Below are 19,992 nucleotides of genomic sequence, written 5' to 3'. Positions count from 1 at the left end.
AGACACTGGAACAAAGATTCGGCTTATGAGACAATCTTTGATACTATTAGCCTAAGATATTTTGTTTTTAATTGTGTTTTGACCCATTTTTAATATGAAAAAATAAAGTAATTGTTTTTATCTCAGTGAAACACACCACACACATATATAATGTATCATATGAAGGGAATCCTGTTCAGTCTTCTTACTGGATCCAGATTAAGTGTCATCTAGGCTGTGAATAAATAAAAAATGTAACCCCTTATATGTATATGAAGAAGTTGCTGTTATTTTTACATGATCCATATGGTATCTATAGGGTCATTTGACAACTTTAATATCTAGTGGGTCCGGTCCTGTGAGAATCATATGATAGCTAAAGAAGTGGTTTTCAAACTTTCAGACTAGAGCACACTTAGCAATGCAAATCTTTGTCACGGCATACTAGTGTTCTTAAAGGGAGATAATACCCAAATGTTGAAGCACTTGAAAGTGATGCAGCATAGCTGTAAAAAGCTGAGTAGAACATATTACCTGAATATCTCTTTGTAAAAGAGGAAGATATTCTACCTAAAAATGTCCTCAGTAGCCACACCCCAATGTAAAGGGACTTTAAGCAGCCAATCATGATGGTAGTCCCAGGACTTGCAAGGGAGCGTGCATCTGGCATGTGCAGGCAGAATCATGCTATTTACCTACTAAGTATAAGGAAGTTTACTATAAAATCGTATGAGATCACAGTAAAGCAAAGTGACATCCACACTGATGAAGCTGATTGGCTGTTTTGTTGGTTTTTTTTATCTTCCACATGCAGCTGACAGTAGCTAAAGTATAACTGTTCACAGAGAGTTTACTTTTGTGATAAAAAAATAAAAGTGAAAAAGTTAGAATAAATAAAAGGATATATGTGAAAATATTCTGGAAAATATAATTACAATCTTCAATGTGATCAGAATGACGTGTCAAAGGAGCAAATGTCCAGATCAGGATTCCCGGGGTGATCCCATTGAATCTAAGAAACAATCTAATATAGTGGAAACCTTAAAAAAGTCATAAAAGGAAAAATATAGGAAAGACACATACTTACACTTTAAAGAGCTTCTAAAAGCTCATGTATTAGGTATGTAAATCCAGTCTCTGTACAATCTCCTGCAATCTAGTCCTATGTCATAGTCTGTAACTCTCATTTAGTATGTAAATCCAGTCTCTGTACAATCTCCTGCAATCTAGTCCTATGTCATAGTCTGTAACTCTCATTTAGTATGTAAATCCAGTCTCTGTACAATCTCCTGCAATCTAGTTCTATGTCATATTCTGTAACTCTCATTTAGTATGTAAATCTAGTCTCTGTACAATCTCCTGCAATCTAGTCCTATGTCATAGTCTGTAACTCTCATTTAGTATGTAAATCCAGTCTCTGTACAATCTCCTGCAATCTAGTCCTATGTCATATTCTGTTACTCTCATTTAGTATGTAAATCCAGTCTCTGTACAATCTCCTGCAATCTAGTCCTATGTCATATTCTGTAACTCTCATTTAGTATGTAAATCCAGTCTCTGTACAATCTCCTGCAATCTAGTCCTATGTCATATTCTGTTACTCTCATTTAGTATGTAAATCCAGTCTCTGTACAATCTCCTGCAATCTAGTTCTATGTCATATTCTGTAACTCTCATTTAGTATGTAAATCCAGTCTCTGTACAATCTCCTGCAATCTAGTCCTATGTCATATTCTGTAACTCTCATTTAGTATGTAAATAAAGTCTCTGTACAATCTCCTGCAATCTAGTCCTATGTCATATTCTGTAACTCTCATTTAGTATGTAAATCCAGTCTCTGTACAATCTCCTGCAATCTAGTCCTATGTCATATTCTGTAACTCTCATTTAGTATGTAAATCCAGTCTCTATACAATCTCCTGCAATCTAGTCCTATGTCATAGTCTGTAACTCTCATTTAGTATTAAATCCAGTCTCTGTACAATCTCCTGCAATCTAGTCCTATGTCATAGTCTGTAACTCTCATTTAGTATGTAAATCCAGTCTCTGTACAATCTCCTGCAATCTAGTCCTATGTCTTATTCTGTAACTCTCATTTAGTATGTAAATCCAGTCTCTGTACAATCTCCTGCAATCTAGTCCTATGTCATAGTCTGTAACTCTCATTTAGTATGTAAATCCAGTCTCTGTACAATCTCCTGCAATCTAGTCCTATGTCTTATTCTGTAACTCACATTTAGTATGTAAATCCAGTCTCTGTACAATCTCCTGCAATCTAGTCCTATGTCATATTCTGTAACTCTCATTTAGTATGTAAATCCAGTCTCTGTACAATCTCCTGCAATCTAGTCCTATGTCTTATTCTGTAACTCTCATTTAGTATGTAAATCCAGTCTCTATACAATCTCCTGCAATCTAGTCCTATGTTTTATTCTGTAACTCTCATTTAGTATGTAAATCCAGTCTCTGTACAATCTCCTGCAATCTAGTCCTATGTCATAGTCTGTAACTCTCATTTAGTATGTAAATCCAGTCTCTGTACAATCTCCTGCAATCTAGTCCTATGTCATAGTCTGTAACTCTCATTTAGTATGTAAATCCAGTCTCTGTACAATCTCCTGCAATCTAGTCCTATGTCATATTCTGTAACTCTCATTTAGTATGTAAATCCAGTCTCTGTACAATCTCCTGCAATCTAGTCCTATGTCATATTCTGTAACTCTCATTTAGTATTAAATCCAGTCTCTGTACAATCTCCTGCAATTTAGTCCTATGTCATATTCTGTAACTCTCATTTAGTATGTAAATCCAGTCTCTGTACAATCTCCTGCAATCTAGTCCTATGTCATATTCTGTAACTCTCATTTAGTATGTAAATAAAGTCTCTGGAGTCTGTACAATCTCCTGCAATCTAGTCCTATGTCATAGTCTGTAACTCTCATTTAGTATGTAAATCCAGTCTCTGTACAATCTCCTGCAATCTAGTCCTATGTCATATTCTGTAACTCTCATTTAGTATGTAAATCCAGTCTCTGTACAATCTCCTGCAATCTAGTCCTATGTCATATTCTGTAACTCTCATTTAGTATGTAAATCCAGTCTCTGTACAATCTCCTGCAATCTAGTCCTATGTCATATTCTGTAACTCTCATTTAGTATTAAATCCAGTCTCTGTACAATCTCCTGCAATTTAGTCCTATGTCATATTCTGTAACTCTCATTTAGTATGTAAATCCAGTCTCTGTACAATCTCCTGCAATCTAGTCCTATGTCATAGTCTGTAACTCTCATTTAGTATGTAAATACAGTCTCTGTACAATCTCCTGCAATCTAGTCCTATGTCATATTCTGTAACTCTCATTTAGTATGTAAATCTAGTATCTGTACAATCTCCTGCAATCTATTCCTATGTCTTATTCTGTAACTCTCATTTAGTATGTAAATCTAGTATCTGTACAATCTCCTGCAATCTATTCCTATGTCTTATTCTGTAACTCTCATTTAGTATGTAAATCCAGTCTCTATACAATCTCCTGTAATCTAGTCCTATGTCATATTCTGTAACTCTCATTTAGTATGTAAATCCAGTCTCTGTACAATCTCCTGCAATCTAGTCCTATGTCATATTCTGTAACTCTCATTTAGTATGTAAATCCAGTCCTTGTACAATCTCCTGCAATCTAGTCCTATGTCTTATTCTGTAACTCTCATTTAGTATGTAAATCCAGTCCTTGTACAATCTCCTGCAATCTAGTCCTATGTCATATTCTGTAACTCTCATTTAGTATGTAAATCCAGTCTCTGTACAATCTCCTGCAATCTATTCCTATGTCATATTCTGTAACTCTCATTTAGTATGTAAATCCAGTCTCTGTACAATCTCCTGCAATCTAGTCCTATGTCATATTCTGTAACTCTCATTTAGTATGTAAATCCAGTCTCTGTACAATCTCCTGCAATCTAGTCCTATGTCATATTCTGTAACTCTCATTTAGTATGTAAATAAAGTCTCTGGAGTCTGTACAATCTCCTGCAATCTAGTCCTATGTCATAGTCTGTAACTCTCATTTAGTATGTAAATACAGTCTCTGTACAATCTCCTGCAATCTAGTCCTATGTCATATTCTGTAACTCTCATTTAGTATGTAAATCCAGTCTCTGTACAATCTCCTGCAATCTAGTCCTATGTCATATTCTGTAACTCTCATTTAGTATGTAAATCCAGTCTCTGTACAATCTCCTGCAATCTAGTCCTATGTCATATTCTGTAACTCTCATTTAGTATGTAAATCCAGTCTCTGTACAATCTCCTGCAATCTAGTCCTATGTCATATTCTGTAACTCTCATTTAGTATTAAATCCAGTCTCTGTACAATCTCCTGCAATTTAGTCCTATGTCATATTCTGTAACTCTCATTTAGTATGTAAATCCAGTCTCTGTACAATCTCCTGCAATCTAGTCCTATGTCTTATTCTGTATCTCTCATTTAGTATGTAAATCCAGTCTCTGTACAATCTCCTGCAATCTAGTCCTATGTCTTATTCTGTAACTGTCATTTAGTATGTAAATCCGGTCTCTGTACAATCTCCTGCAATTTAGTCCTATGTCATATTCTGTAACTCTCATTTAGTATTAAATCCAGTCTCTGTACAATCTCCTGCAATCTAGTCCTATGTCATATTCTGTAACTCTCATTTAGTATGTAAATCCAGTCTCTGTACAATCTCCTGCAATCTAGTCCTATGTCTTATTCTGTAACTGTCATTTAGTATGTAAATCCGGTCTCTGTACAATCTCCTGCAATTTAGTCCTATGTCATATTCTGTAACTCTCATTTAGTATGTAAATCCAGTCTCTGTACAATCTCCTGCAATCTAGTCCTATGTCTTATTCTGTAACTGTCATTTAGTATGTAAATCCAGTCTCTTTACAATCTCCTGCAATCTAGTCCTATGTCTTATTCTGTAACTCTCATTTAGTATGTAAATCCAGTCTCTGTACAATCTCCTGCAATCTAGTCCTATGTCATATTCTGTAACTCTCATTTAGTATGTAAATCCAGTCTCTGTACAATCTCCTGCAATCTAGTCCTATGTCTTATTCTGTAACTCTCATTTAGTATGTAAATCCAGTCTCTGTACAATCTCCTGCAATCTAGTCCTATGTCTTATTCTGTAACTCTCATTTAGTATGTAAATCCAGTCTCTGTACATTCTCCTGCAATTTAGTCCTATGTCATATTCTGTAACTCTCATTTAGTATGTAAATCCAGTCTCTGTACAATCTCCTGCAATCTAGTCCTATGTCATATTCTGTAACTCTCATTTAGTATGTAAATCCAGTCTCTGTACAATCTCCTGCAATCTAGTCCTATGTCATATTCTGTAACTCTCATTTAGTATGTAAATCCAGTCTCTGTACAATCTCCTGCAATCTAGTCCTATGTCATATTCTGTAACTCTCATTTAGTATGTAAATCCAGTCTCTGTACAATCTCCTGCAATCTAGTCCTATGTCTTATTCTGTAACTCTCATTTAGTATGTAAATCCAGTCTCTTTACAATCTCCTGCAATCTAGTCCTATGTCTTATTCTGTAACTCTCATTTGGTATGTAAATCCAGTCTCTGTACAATCTCCTGCAATCTAGTCCTATGTCATATTCTGTAACTCTCATTTGGTATGTAAATCCAGTCTCTGTACAATCTCCTGCAATCTAGTCCTATGTCTTATTCTGTAACTCTCATTTAGTATGTAAATCCAGTCTCTGTACAATCTCCTGCAATTTAGTCCTATGTCATATTCTGTAACTCTCATTTAGTATGTAAATCCAGTCTCTGTACAATCTCCTGCAATTTAGTCCTATGTCATATTCTGTAACTCTCATTTGGTACATGATCTGCTGGTAAATAAGCCCTGTATTTACTATGCTGCTATTTTTTTTATTATTATTATTGTTATTGATATGTTAAAGGGACATTCCGGTCAAAATTGAAAGGCACATAGATGAATAACATATTTGAATAAAACATATTTACAATATAATTGTGTTGGCAAAAATGCTTCTAGTAAAAGTTATCACTGTTTTAATGTTAACATTTGTCTTTGCACGTGCACGTGAAGCATAGCTAGATATTCTCAATGCACCAGCATTTTAAATACTGCAGCTGCTCAGAGCACCAGTGGGGCTTATTTTTATCTCAGCAGTTAACACATTGAGTCATTACCAGATGGTACAAGCACCTCAGTCTCTCTGAGCAAGGACTGTGTTTAAAATGCTGGTGCACAGGGCATACTTAAATACACTTTTGAAACAACTAAAACTTTTATTAGAAGCATTTTTGCTAATTCATGTATACTACAAAGATGCTTCTATTCAAAAGTGAAAAGCACCCATGTGGCCTCCAATTTTGGCTGGAATGTCCCTTTAAGTTCAAGCCTTGTTGACAATTGCTACAGTTCCTAAATGCACAAATTCATTAGTGGAATCATTTAACCTCCCTTTAAATTCCTTTGTCTGATTATTTTAAACGTTTCTCACTCTGAGCTGGCCCAACTGGCTTTTAAATGTTTGTGATTCTGTCAATAAGTAACTCAGTAGACCCAGCTGATTGCACGTGCCCAATAATCTATCACTTGCACGAGGAAAGTATTGGGTCAGCAGTTATCATCTTCTTGCATTCATTAAAGGGACATGCAACCTAATATTGTTCTTTCAGATTCACAAAGAGAATACAGTTAAAAAAAAAAACACCTTTCTGATGTACTTGGATTTTCAAACTTGCTTCATTCTCTTATCATCTTTTGTGTAATTATCAGCAATGTACTACTGGGAACTAGCTGAACACAAAGTCAAGAAGTATATATGTGCAGCCACCGATCAGCAGCTAGATGCCAACAGTGCATTGCGGTTCCTGCTTACCTAGGTATGCTGTTTAAATCTCAAAATTCTATCTGAATAAGGAAAGAAAATGTTTGAGCTGCATGCCCCTTTAAGTGAGCATTTATAAGTGAGACCATAGGAATTATACAAGGTCATAAGCCACGTGCTACTGTAATACTGTTATTCCATATAACACTTGAGGACAGTGCTGGAACCAACATTAAAAAAATCACAATAATACAATATTGAATCAAGTGATTTTATGCAGAATATTTATTGAAAATACAAATAATATAATGTTTAACCCCTTCCTGCCCTTAGGACGTTCTTTTGTACAAAATGTTTATGTGGTAATTCAGCGCTAAGATGACCCCTAAGCTGTGATGCACAGAGAGGGTCTAACCAGCCCCCAAGAGACAGAATTGAGAAACAAAGGGAGTGGACACAGCGCCAAGAAGGCCTGGGGGTCAATATACACACAGAAACGTAGGAAATATTATAATACACTTAAACTTAATTTATTACAATGAAAATAAAAACTTAATCGATATAGGATGTGATAAATGTAAAAACAAGTGAAAAGACCCTACTTCCCTGCAGGAAAAGTGGGTGGTACAGCTTTAAGCAAAACACAAGAAACAATTAAAGTCTATACTATATGTTGCAACTATAGCTTAATAATGGAAACAAGTCCTTAAATGAAAAGTGTCAAAATGACTGGCACATATAAAAAACAATTCCTTAAAAATAGTCAAAATGACTGGCACATATAAAAAAACAATTCCTTAAAAATAGTAAAAATGACTGGCACATATAAAAAACAATTCCTTAAAAATAGTCAAAATGACTGGCACATATAAAAAACAAAATATAAAAGTAAAAATTAGGGGCAGCTAATTTAGGGGCAGCTAAATTACTGGTGACGATGTCCCAGTAAAGGCTGGATTAGATGGCTGAATAGTATAGTGCTAGATTGGTTAGCACAATATGAAACAGCCTACAGTTATGGATCCATATCTGAGGGTTGACCGCGGTGTGATCCTGGAAATAAGGTGCTAATAGCGGAATCCGCACTCATTAACAAAAGCCAAAAGGCACCGTACTCTCACAAAATTGTGAGGTGATAACACAAAATTGTGAGGTGATAACAAATGAGGATAAATGGTGATAACAGGTTGAATAAAATAATAAAACAATAAAACAATTATATGAAATAAAAACACAAAGAGTGCACAATAAAAGTCCAATAAATTAAAAGTCCAAAAAATATATATAATGACTCATAGTGTCAAATAGTAAATCCAAAAAATTGCTGTTCAACAAAGAATCGTGATGAGAATAAAAGGTTGGTTAAAAACAAAAATGTTAGTGAAACAAATGGTGTCAGTGAAGAATTAACAGTCACGTTGTATCCAATTGCAAAAGAAGTGCTCAAATGTAGAAATACTCCAAATCTAAAAGTGTTAGAGAAATGGAGACCTGGGATCCAAATGAGACCTTAATGGAACTCGGCTGCTCCTATGATGTACTTGTCAATACCAATGGGTCTACACGTTTCGGTCCTCACTGGACCTTTATCAAGACTGATACATTGGTAAGCTAAGCACCTTTATATAGGGATCTTAATTCAGTGACCGGAACTGACTTAAACTAATTCTACTTCCGGTTTCGTGGCTAATTTTAATACCAATTGGTTATTTGTCAGAATAATCTTGTACTTTATACATTTAGGCCTCGCTTCCATTGAGTCGAAATTCAGTTTGCGTGCACTCGCAAACCGTTAAATATGCTGTCGAAAGCAATAGCGTTTAACGACTGTTTCCAATGGCGCGTTATACCTCTATATCGGCTTCCGGACTTCGGCTGCCGAAAAGATTTTCGCGTCCCATAGAAAGTAATAGAAGCCGTTAATCGATAAATTATACCAGGTTTCCATTGAAAGCGCTAACCGTTAATACACTGTCGGAGGCTGTCGATACATTGAGACATATTACCCCCAGCTCAACTAGGTGTAAAGGAGGAAAAAAGAGCTTTTTGAGGCCTGTTTCTCATTGAAATTGCAAATCAAAAAAAATTTATGAGTGTTTCAATGTACAAATAACATTATATATGCTACATTTATTGGTCCTATGTATAGGAATATTTGCACCCATGTTGTCATAGAAATTTCAATATGTATGTGCATATAAAAATATATGCAAGCACCACAATTATGGAACGACCTCCCGCACACTTTTAAACCTTCCCCATGCCTAATATCCTTTAAGAGATCCCTCTCTACATATCTCAAAACAGAATGCACCTGTCATTGTTGATTATATATTTCCTACCTGTTCTATGTTAAATTTTTGGGCATATGTATTATTATTATTTTTTTTTTATTGTACCCATTGTATCAATGCAATGTTTTGTGTACCCAGGACATACTTGAAAACTATAGAAATCTCAATGTATCTTTCCTGGTAAAATATTATAAATATAAATAAAATATCTACCTATTCAAAATGAAACCTTTGCCCAGGGATGCTATATATAATCTCAATACATATAGAAAAATAATTCAAAGGAAATAAGTTGTTTATAATGAAGATGAGTTTTATTATTACAGATTTACCCTCATTCAAATGTAATTTTCAATGTGAAAATCATATTTATTCAATACAAAACGATGACACATTAAAGTTATGTGTCATAGTACTAATATTTATAAAATATATGTAATGTCATGTCTGCTAAAGCAGATAATACATTTGCAATATTTAGACTATTAACCAAAATACATAAGTGCTAAATATTCCATACTTCAAGAGATATGAAGTATTGTCTTTAACATGGAATTATTGAAACAATTTAAAAGTGCATTGTGCATTGGTCCCAGGGAGAGTCTGTGTCTGTTCATATGATGTCAATTAAAATGTATTAATCACCTCTATATCATGGCAATCACATATATGTTGTGTATACATCATTGCTTAAATATCATAAAGATACATTTATCTAATTATTCTAAATATTGAATAATAATCTTGACAAAAAGGAGTGCATTAGTCATGATAGGTATTAGTCATGATAGGTATATATTTCAGATATTACATTCCACATAGGACTATAATGAATGCAAGGTGTTTGGCCATATCAACAGGAAGGAATATTTACTTTTCAACTCTTCTATAACTGTATAAGCCTTATTAGCTTCATCTGAAGGAGCAAACAACATATGCTTGTGGAATATAAATCATAACATTTACACATGTCACGTTGACTAATGTTAGATAGCATATACTGTATAAATTTCAGACACGTATCCCCAAGTATTCTTAAACGGCATAATATCCTCAATAAAAGGACACATACATTTATCAACAATGTACACCTGCATATTAATTGACATCATGTGAAATAAAAATGAATAAAGCTGTTAATGTTTTGAAAATAAACAGCTATTAAAACAATTTTGAAATATATTTTCTAATTTTGATTAGAAAAATATATGCATATTTATGAGATGGAAATCACACTTAAGAAAGTGCTTCATAAAAAAAAATTAGATATTATATATCTGGAAATAATTTAAAAAGAAAAATACTTATTAATGCTTGCGGCGGGATTTGGCCTTTGGAGGAGAGGTACTTGGGATGGAAGTGTGGCGTCTTGGGCGACGCACACCAGCTGACTGGGAGGCTAAAACATGCGATTCAGGGTCCTGCAGGGAGATAACGGAGGATGCGAGTGAGGAGGGAGTTTGCGGCCTATCTGCAACCCTCTCCACTGCCTCTGCCAGGCGGACGAGTGCGGCATTATGTATGTCCATCTGGCTCTGTAGCCTCCTGAAATCCTGCTGCTGCTGGAGCCTAGTAAGTCTAAGCTCCCTGTGAATGAGCCTCAGTAGAGCATCCTGCTGGGACTGTGCGGGGATATTGGATTCCATGGGGGGCACTTGTGGCTGTATAGGTGTCTCTGGCACATATTCCTGGCTCTGTGTGAGGTGGTCGTCACTCAGTCTTGGGGACTGTGTGGGTGGCTCAATATCCAATTGAGGACAGACATTGGTGGGGGGGGGGGTGGTGATTGTTGTTGTGGTGGTAGTGGTGGTGGCATTTGTTGTGCCATGGGAGGGTGCTGAATCTGTTGTTGAGGTGGCATATAGTACATATGCTGCGGTGGAGGATGCATCTGCTGATGCTGTGGTGATGAAGGATGCATCTGCTGATGCTGTGGTGATGAAGGAGGCATCTGCCGATGCTGTGGTGGTGGAGGATGCATCTGATAATGCTGTGGTGGAGGATGCATCTGATAATGCTGTGGTGGAGGATGCATCTGATAATGCTGTGGTGGAGGATGCATCTGATAATGCTGTGGTGGTGGAGGCTGCATCTGATGATATGTCCTCCCAGATGAATATGGGGATGGGCCAGGAACATTTTCAACCTCATAGGCCAGTGGCTGTTGCTCATCTCCTTCAAGTATGCTGAGGTAGGAGTATCCAGCTTCAATAACATCCCCCTCCTCCTCCTCACTGAATTCCGGAACATCACTGGCCTCCGGTCTTGTTGAGGACTCATACTCATGTTCCAATTCTGAAAAATAAATTGTAATTATAAATTAATCTGATGAAACATCTAACATTTGAAAATCAATTTTATAGATATAGATATCGTTTTATATATATAAAATATTATTTCTGTATGAACTTAAACATATTTAACCAGAGGTGTATATTTAAAGATTGTGCCTCTAAGCGACTCTTTGTATTACACATAGTCCATATATATGATATAGATAGAAAGAATTTAAATCTATACCCTTGCTTGTTTGAGCAGATAGCCACTCCAGAAATCAGGATGAATATATCCACTACAACTATGTTAAGATGCCATTAAAGGGGCAATGAAGTACAAATTAAACTTTCATGATTCAGACAGAGCATGCAAATTTAGTCAACATTTTATATTTTACTCCTATTATCATATTTTCTTCCTTCTCTTGGTATCTTTATTTGAGAAGCAAGAATGTAAAGCTTAAGAGCCAGACAATTTTTGTTTCAGAACCTGGGTTGCTGTTGCTTATTGGGTGGCTAAATGTAGCCACCAATCACGAGCGCTAGCCAGGGTTCTGAACCAAAAATGCAAAGTCTACATAGCTTACATTCCTACTTTTTCAAATAAAGATACCAAGAGAACAAAGAAATATTTATAATAGTAGTACATTAGAGAGTTGCTTAAAATTGCTGCTCTATCTGAATCATGAAATAAAAAAATTGGGTTTACTATCACTTTAAGTTACTGTGCAAATTAGACTTTGAACCATGTAAAACATTACTTGTACTAATCCTACCTAGGTATGTTTTCCACTGATGCTTGAACACAATTGATTACTAAACATATATAATATATGAACATTCTATATTCTGTATTACACATGTGTATGATTACATTTATATTTTAAAAAACAAAGCCGATATATATTTCTGATGTTAACATATATTTGTTAGAAATAAAACATTTATTACATATGATATTTAATATTCACCTTCATGGACCTCTTCAGCTGGCACTGATGTGTCCATTGTCCCCTTACATCCTAGGACAGATTCATCTGAGATGACATTGGCCATCATCTCCTCCCATGACCTTAGGTGTATTCTCTTGCTAGGACCACCACCTGTCCCACGTGCATATTTGGCCTGCTGTGCCAGCTTAGCTTTGGTTTCCCTCCTGCAGTCATGATAGCGGTGTTTAATGCTGGCAGTAGAACGATTACGTCCTAAGCAGCTGACTGCCACTCGAATCTCCTCCCACAGCTTATTCCGGACAGCCGGCCTCAGGTTAGGGTTCTCCAGCTGAGCTGCCCTCTCCAAGTATGCCTCAACAAGAGCCTCCTTCTCCTCCTCAGAGTACCTCTCCTCTCTAAGCCTGCCCTTCACACGTGAAGGGCCAGCAGACACAGACTCTCCCTCCTGTGACTGGGGACCAGCCCTCTCTACCTCCTCTGTCCCTGCAGGCTGTGACAGGCTACCACCAGCCCCACCCCCAGTTGCCACAGTCTGCCCCACTTTCCCTTTTCTTTTTGTGCCTAGCTGAGGCTGACTCCTCCTCACTCCTCCCACCTCCATTCCTCTTCCACCCTCTCTCCTTCCCTCCTCTGCCAGGGTTTGAGGAAGGACAAATCCTCCACCCAAACCTCGGCCCCTATTCCTGCCCATACTACTCCCTACTTCCCCCCTCCCTCTATCCACCCTCACCACTGCCCTCCCCCTAGCCACCCCCTTCCCAACTCCACTAGGCCTATCCATCCCTTTCTCCTTCCTCCCTAACTCTAACCTAACACTAAAGTCCCTAGCTTACCTAACTACACTAATTCACCTAACTAAACCCTAAATTAAATAGCCCCAAAACTAACTACCTAACCTATCTAGACCCTAACTATCTCTATTCTATATCCCTCAAAAAAAAAAAAAATTGTGGGGGTGAAAATAAACAAAGGGATGTAAATGAAAAAGGAAAAACTAAGGAGGATTAGAACAAAATTATAGAAAAATAATAAGGGATGCAAATGAAGAAAGGGGTGAGCTATATAGTCAAATGAACCAAAAAATATGGGATCTAAAAAAAAAAAAATAGGATGGGAAAAATGTATATATAAAAAAACAAGTTATATAGTGAGGAAGGGAAGGGTAGTCAAAGGGGGGATGGGAAGTGGAATAAGGGGATTAATGAAAGGAGTAATAAAGGAAGATGGGGATATGGGGGTTAATGAAAAGAAAAAAAAATGTGAATGTGTTTGTATCAAATAAAAGTGTGTATGTGTGTGTGTGTGTATTTGTGTGTATAAACTAATGTGTGTTAATTAACTAATGTATGGATGTGTGTGTGTGTTCCTAATATTATATGAGGCCTACAATAAGAATATATGAAAATCAAATATCAAACTCTCCACTAACTCTCAAACAACTCTCAAAAACCCAAAACTCCTACCAACGCAACTAGCTCCCGTGTCTTTCTCTCTAGAGGCGATCACAGGTAAAGAGCGCAGGCGCAAACCGTTATTCTTATAGACAGAGGTCGGGTTACCATGGCAATGCACTTGTTATGGCGCGCTTTTCGACAAATCCGACATCGGTTGGCAACGCAAACTTACGTACGGCCGAAAACAGCGACTGCACGCAGCACGCTAATCTTTTCAATGGAAACCTGGTACTAAAATGGAGCCGTAAATTACTTTTAGCTGTCGTCCGCTTCGGTAGCTTACGGCTCCATTTTTAACGACTCAATGGAAGCGAGGCCTTAGTGTCTTGGTATTCTACATATGGGTGGCTTGTGTGTGGAATTTTTGCCCAACTTTTAGTCCGTTTATAAAACTCGGATTAGTGATGTCACTTCCGGTGGATGATCCCAGGTAAGTTACTGTAAACAGACCTGGCGTCATTTCCGGTTATTAATTATTCATGAAGGCAATATATTGAGTCTAACTCCATCATGTACAGCCCCTCACTCTAATGTACATGTAATAAGGCCACCCAATGTTCTCTCTGCGATTGTAAAAGACATTTATACATCGCTGATCTAAAGTACATTGGCGCAACATGTGCTCAGCCTTGTCTTCAGGTTCACGGGCATCGCGGTTAAAAAACCGAAAGAGCCTTATCTCTTTGTGCTGTCTTAAAAAACTGAATCGTCAATTTTAACAATAACCTAAAATTAGTTTGTTCACTGTAAAGTGTTTGGTATGTCATGACTTCACAACTTAATACATTTTATTGGTTGCTTACAGGGGTGTGTGAAAAACATCTATCCTGATTAGTTGGAACTTGTATAGCAACCTCATATATGTTTTCTAAATTAAAATGGACATCTTGTGTTGGAAACAGATGATAAAGAGAAGGGACAATGAAACTATAATCTATTCGCACTATACATCGGGAGTTGGAAGTAAAAAAATGATAAAAAATGATACCCTTACACTAACCTATTGCTATAAAGAACATATGATGCGTCTATGTGGTAAACTAAAAAATCACAAAAAATCAATATTAATGGACAAGGTCATTTCTTCTGATCTATAGATGCCCCATATTTGAGGGTTGTACCTAAGAATCAACTTGGTACTGTTAACAGGGGTTTAAATACATACTGTTTATCTAGTAAAACGTTGGGTTCAATGTATATTAAAATTCACATACACTGATTATACGCATATGAACGGAAACCTATTTAAAGTCCTCTTGTTGGAGAACCCTACTCTCTTGGAAATAGAGAGGAGTTATGGTAACGGATAGCAGAGATTCCTACTGAGATCTAATGTAATTTTTACCATGGTTAGGTCATATATAGGGATAATTACTAATATTGGGAGAATATAGGCTTTAGACTTGTTTGAGAGTAATCCCCTAACTCCTTGAATTAGAGATTGGTCTCTTAGGAATAGTGCCTCTGGGAGGGCAAGATTACTACATTAATTGTCTCTACGCAGAGATTGATGAACTACTAGAATAGAGAATCTTGGAAAGTTTTTTATAAAGAACCAGAAGTGGATCATAGCAAATCGGAAAATATTTCCATAAGGGACGGCATAGAACGTCATAGCCATCTGGCTATACTGAAGCCAAAGGCGCTTCCCAAATGAATCACGGGCTGAAGGGTGTGCCTAGCGTCTTATGCACTCCCCCCACGAGAACCCATGAACGATCGTGTAATTTCACTTTTTAACTCATTTGTTTACATCAAAACTTTGTTCTGATGTAGAGAACTAAGTCAGGGCAGGAAGGGGTTAATGAGGATATACTCTAAAAAGAATATGTTGTATGTCACCTGATGAAGGGGCGGGACCCTGAAATACATAATGTTTGTGATTCAAGTCTGGTCCAGGAAGTGTTATTGCTTCATTTATTGTGTTTTAGTATTTATATAATATTTATTGCTACTGTTTTCTGATTCCATATATTTGTTATTGTATTTAGGGTATTGTTGCTCCTATATCTAGAGAATTTGATATCTAAGTGTATATATTGTGTAAGAGAAATATTTGATTTGGAATATATCCTTATTGACATTATATAGTTTGTATATAAAGTTACTTGATTCAATATTGTATTATTGTGATTTTTTTAAATTTTAGTTCCAGAGCTGTCCTAAAGTGTTACATACATTTTGTTTTATATATATATATATATATATATATATATATTTATATATATATATATATACAGGTGGCCCTCGGTTTACGCCGGTTCAATTTCGTTTCAGAATGACAACCTTTTTTTTCAGTCATGTGACGGCTATTGAAAAGCTTTTGGAACGCAATGCACTAATTAAAATAGCCAGTAGGTGGAGCTGTCCGCTTGTTTTGCAGCAAAGTTATGCAACTTAATTGCCTTAAATTGATTTGTGTACACAGATCAGACCAGATCTATTGAGCAAAATTTAGCAGGTACTTCCCTATTATCTTCCTCTCCAGCAGCTTGAGATGAGGGTGCCTAACTGCTTATTAATCACTGCAGTTTGAAATGCATAGAATAGGTGCAGACCCAATATTATCTAACATACTAGCAATGCAGAGAACTGATTGTAGAAAAATGCAAGTAAAAAATCGTTTTTGTTCATTAAACTTAGTTTGATGATGATGCAGTCTGTTGTGTGATTATTTTATTAGGTGCTGTTTAGCAAATGTTTTTGTTCATTAAACTTAGTTTGATGATGATACAATCTATATTATTAGGTTTATAATGCTGTTTAGCATTTAAAGTCTTAATTTCAAAGATTTAAAAATAATGTATTAGGTGTTACTAATGACAATTTTGAGAGGGGCCTGGAACCTAACTCCCTCACTTCCCTTTGACTTACATTATAAACTGGGTTTCAATTTACAACGGTTTCGATTTACAACCCTTACTCCTGGAACCTAACCCCGGCGTAAACTGAGGGCTACCTGTATATAGCAGCTGTATCCAACACTTTGCATATGCATTTTATACACATTTTAGCTACATGTATATACATTTTTGTATATAATTTTTTTCTCTATATATCAATAAATCTAGATTAGTGTATTAAGCTTTTTTTACACTAGGTGAAGCTCTTTACATTACTGTTACTCCATGTATTTCACTGATACCCTTTTGTAAAAATGTTCCATATCTTTAGGTTCCTTTTGCTACCTCTTGTCTCTATAACAAACTTTCACCTAGATTACAAGTTTTGCGCTATAGAGGGTGTGAAACGAATGCAACAAAATTAGCGTTATTTCACCCTCCATAGTGCTGCCATTACAAGTTTCAGAAAAGCCTCCTTGTGCGTGCGATATGGTGGCGATGAGCTCCATACTGCACAAAATCCAAGCGCTGCTTTGACATGCTTGTGCAATCTTTCCTCATAGAGATCAATGGGGAGAGAGTGTTAGAAAAAATCCTAACACCTACGATCACGGAATGAAAAGCTCCATAACGCAACCCCATTGATGTTTATGGGGAAAAAAAAGTTATGTTTAAACCTAACACCCTAACATAAACCCCAAGTCTAAACACCCCTAATCTGTTGCCCCCGACATCGCCGACGCCTACATAATGTTATTAACCCCTAATCTGCTGCCCCGACTTTGCTGACACCTAAATACATTTATTAACCCCTAATCTGCCGCTCCCAACATCGCCACCACTGAAATAAATGCATTAACCCCTAATCTGCCGCTCCCGATATCGCCGCCACTATAATAAAGTTATTAACCCCTAATCCCCTGCACCCCAACATCGCCCACACTATAATAAAGATATTAACCCCTATTCTGCTGCTCCCGACTTCGCAACCACTAAATAAAGTTATTAACCCATAAACCTTGAAACCTCTGGCCTCCCCACATCGCCAATAATCTAATAGCCCTATAAAAATAAAAAAGCCCCTAGAATTAAAAAAAAACATGCCTACAATAAACTACCAATAGCCCTTAAAAGGGCCTTTTGTAGGGCATCGCCCTAAAGAAATCAGCTCTTTTACCTGAAATCAGCTCTTTTACCAGTGTCGGTGTACGGACACCTTGCCTATACCTGTTCCAGGCCCCTCTCAAAATCGATATTACTAACCTATAATACATTATTTTTAAAGCTTTTAAGTGAAGACTATAAATGGTAAAAAGCATTCTAAACAGTATGAAATTATCACACAACGCAGAATGTATCATCAAACTAAGTTTAATGAAAATAAACATTTGTTTACTTGTATTTTATGGCAAACAAAGCAGTATGGTCTCTGCATTGACAACAGTTGCATAAACTAACGGCTAGAATTAGAGTTTGGCATTAGCCGTCAAAACCAGCGTTAGAGGCTCCTAACGCTGGTTTTGGGCTACAGCTGGTATTTAGAGTCTTGTAGGTAAGGGTCTAACGCTCACTTTGCAGCCACGACTTTTCCATACCGCAGATCCCCCTACGCCATTTGCGTATCCTATCTTTTCAATGGGATCTTTCTAACGCCGGTATTTAGAGTCTTGGCTGAAGTGAGCGTTTAACAAAACTCCAGCCGCAGAAAAAAGCCAGGAGTTAAGAGCTTTCTGGGCTAACGCCGGTTCATAAAGCTCTTAACTACTGTGCTCTAAAGTACACTAACACCCATACACTACCTATGTACCCCTAAACCGAGGCCCCCCCACATCGCCGCCACTCTAATAAAAATTTTTAACCCCTAATCTGCTGACTGCACACCGCCGCAACCTACGTTATCCCTATGTACCCCTAATCTGCTGCCCCTAACACCGCCGACCCCTACATAATATTTATTAACCCCTAATCTTCCGCCACCAACGTCGCTGCTACCTTACCTACAATTATTAACCCCTAATCTGCCGACAGCCAATCAGCCAATCAGATTTTTCCTACCTTAATTAATCTTTTATTGATAGTGTAGTGTTAGATTTAATTGTAGATAATTGTAGGTATTTTATTTAATTAATTTATTGATAGTGTAGTGTTAGGTTTAATTGTAACTTAGGTTAGGATTTATTTTACAGGTAATTTTGTAATTATTTTAACTAGGTAGCTATTAAATAGTTATTAACTATTTAATAGCTATTGTACCTGGTTAAAATAATTACAAAGTTGCCTGTTTATTTTACAGGTAAGTATTTAGCTTTAAATAGGAATAATTTATTTAATAAGAGTTAATTTATTTTGTTAGATTTAAATTATAGGGGGTGTTAGTGTTAGGGTTAGACTTAGCTTTAGGGGTTAATACATTTATTAGAGTAGCGGATCGGTGAGGTCCGGTCGGCAGATTAGGGGTTAATACTTGAAGTTAGGTGTCAGCGATGTTAGGGAGGGCAGATTAGGGGTTAATACTATTTATTATAGGGTTAGTGAGGCGGATTAGGGGTTAATACATTTATTATAGTAGCGGTGAGGTCCGGTCGGCAGATTAGGGGTTAATTATTGTAGGTAGCTGGCGGCGACGTTGTGGGGGGCAGATTAGGGGTTAATAAATATAATATAGGGGTCGGCGGTGTTAGGGGCAGCAGATTAGGGGTACATAGGTATAATGTAGGTTGCGGCGGTGTACGGAGCGGCAGATTAGGGGTTAAAAAAAATATGCAGGGGTCAGCAATAGCGGGGGCGGCAGATTAGAGGTTTATAAGTGTAAGGTTAGGGGTGTTTAGACTCGGGATACATGTTAGAGTGTTAGGTGCAGACTTAGAAACTGTTTCCCCATAGGAAACAATGGGGCTGTGTTAAGAGCTGAACGCTGCTTTTTTGCAGGTGTTAGGTTTTTTTTCAGCTCAAACTGCCCCATTGTTTTCTATGGGGGAATCGTGCACGAGCACGTTTTTGAAGCTGGCCGCGTCCGTAAGCACCGCTGGTATTGAGAGTTGCAGTGGCGGTAAATATGCTATACGCTCCCTTTTTGGAGACTAACACAGCCCTTTTGTGAACTCTAAATACCAGCGTTATTTAAAAGGTGCGGGGGAAAAAAAGCCACCGTTAGCTACGCAGGTCGTTACCGACAAAACTCTAAATCTAGCCGTAAGTTAGGTAATATTGCCTCAGCAGGTTCTATGTGCATTCCAGTCTGGACTGATTTATAGGCACCCTGACCATCTAATCTTCCAGCAGCTGCGCAGGATGATGAAAGGGACATTACTGCTACAGTTCCG

The sequence above is a fragment of the Bombina bombina genome, chromosome 11 (assembly GCF_027579735.1).
Source record: "Bombina bombina isolate aBomBom1 chromosome 11, aBomBom1.pri, whole genome shotgun sequence".
NCBI classification, from domain to species: domain Eukaryota; kingdom Metazoa; phylum Chordata; class Amphibia; order Anura; family Bombinatoridae; genus Bombina; species Bombina bombina.
Note: the sequence above shows the minus strand (reverse complement) of the source record.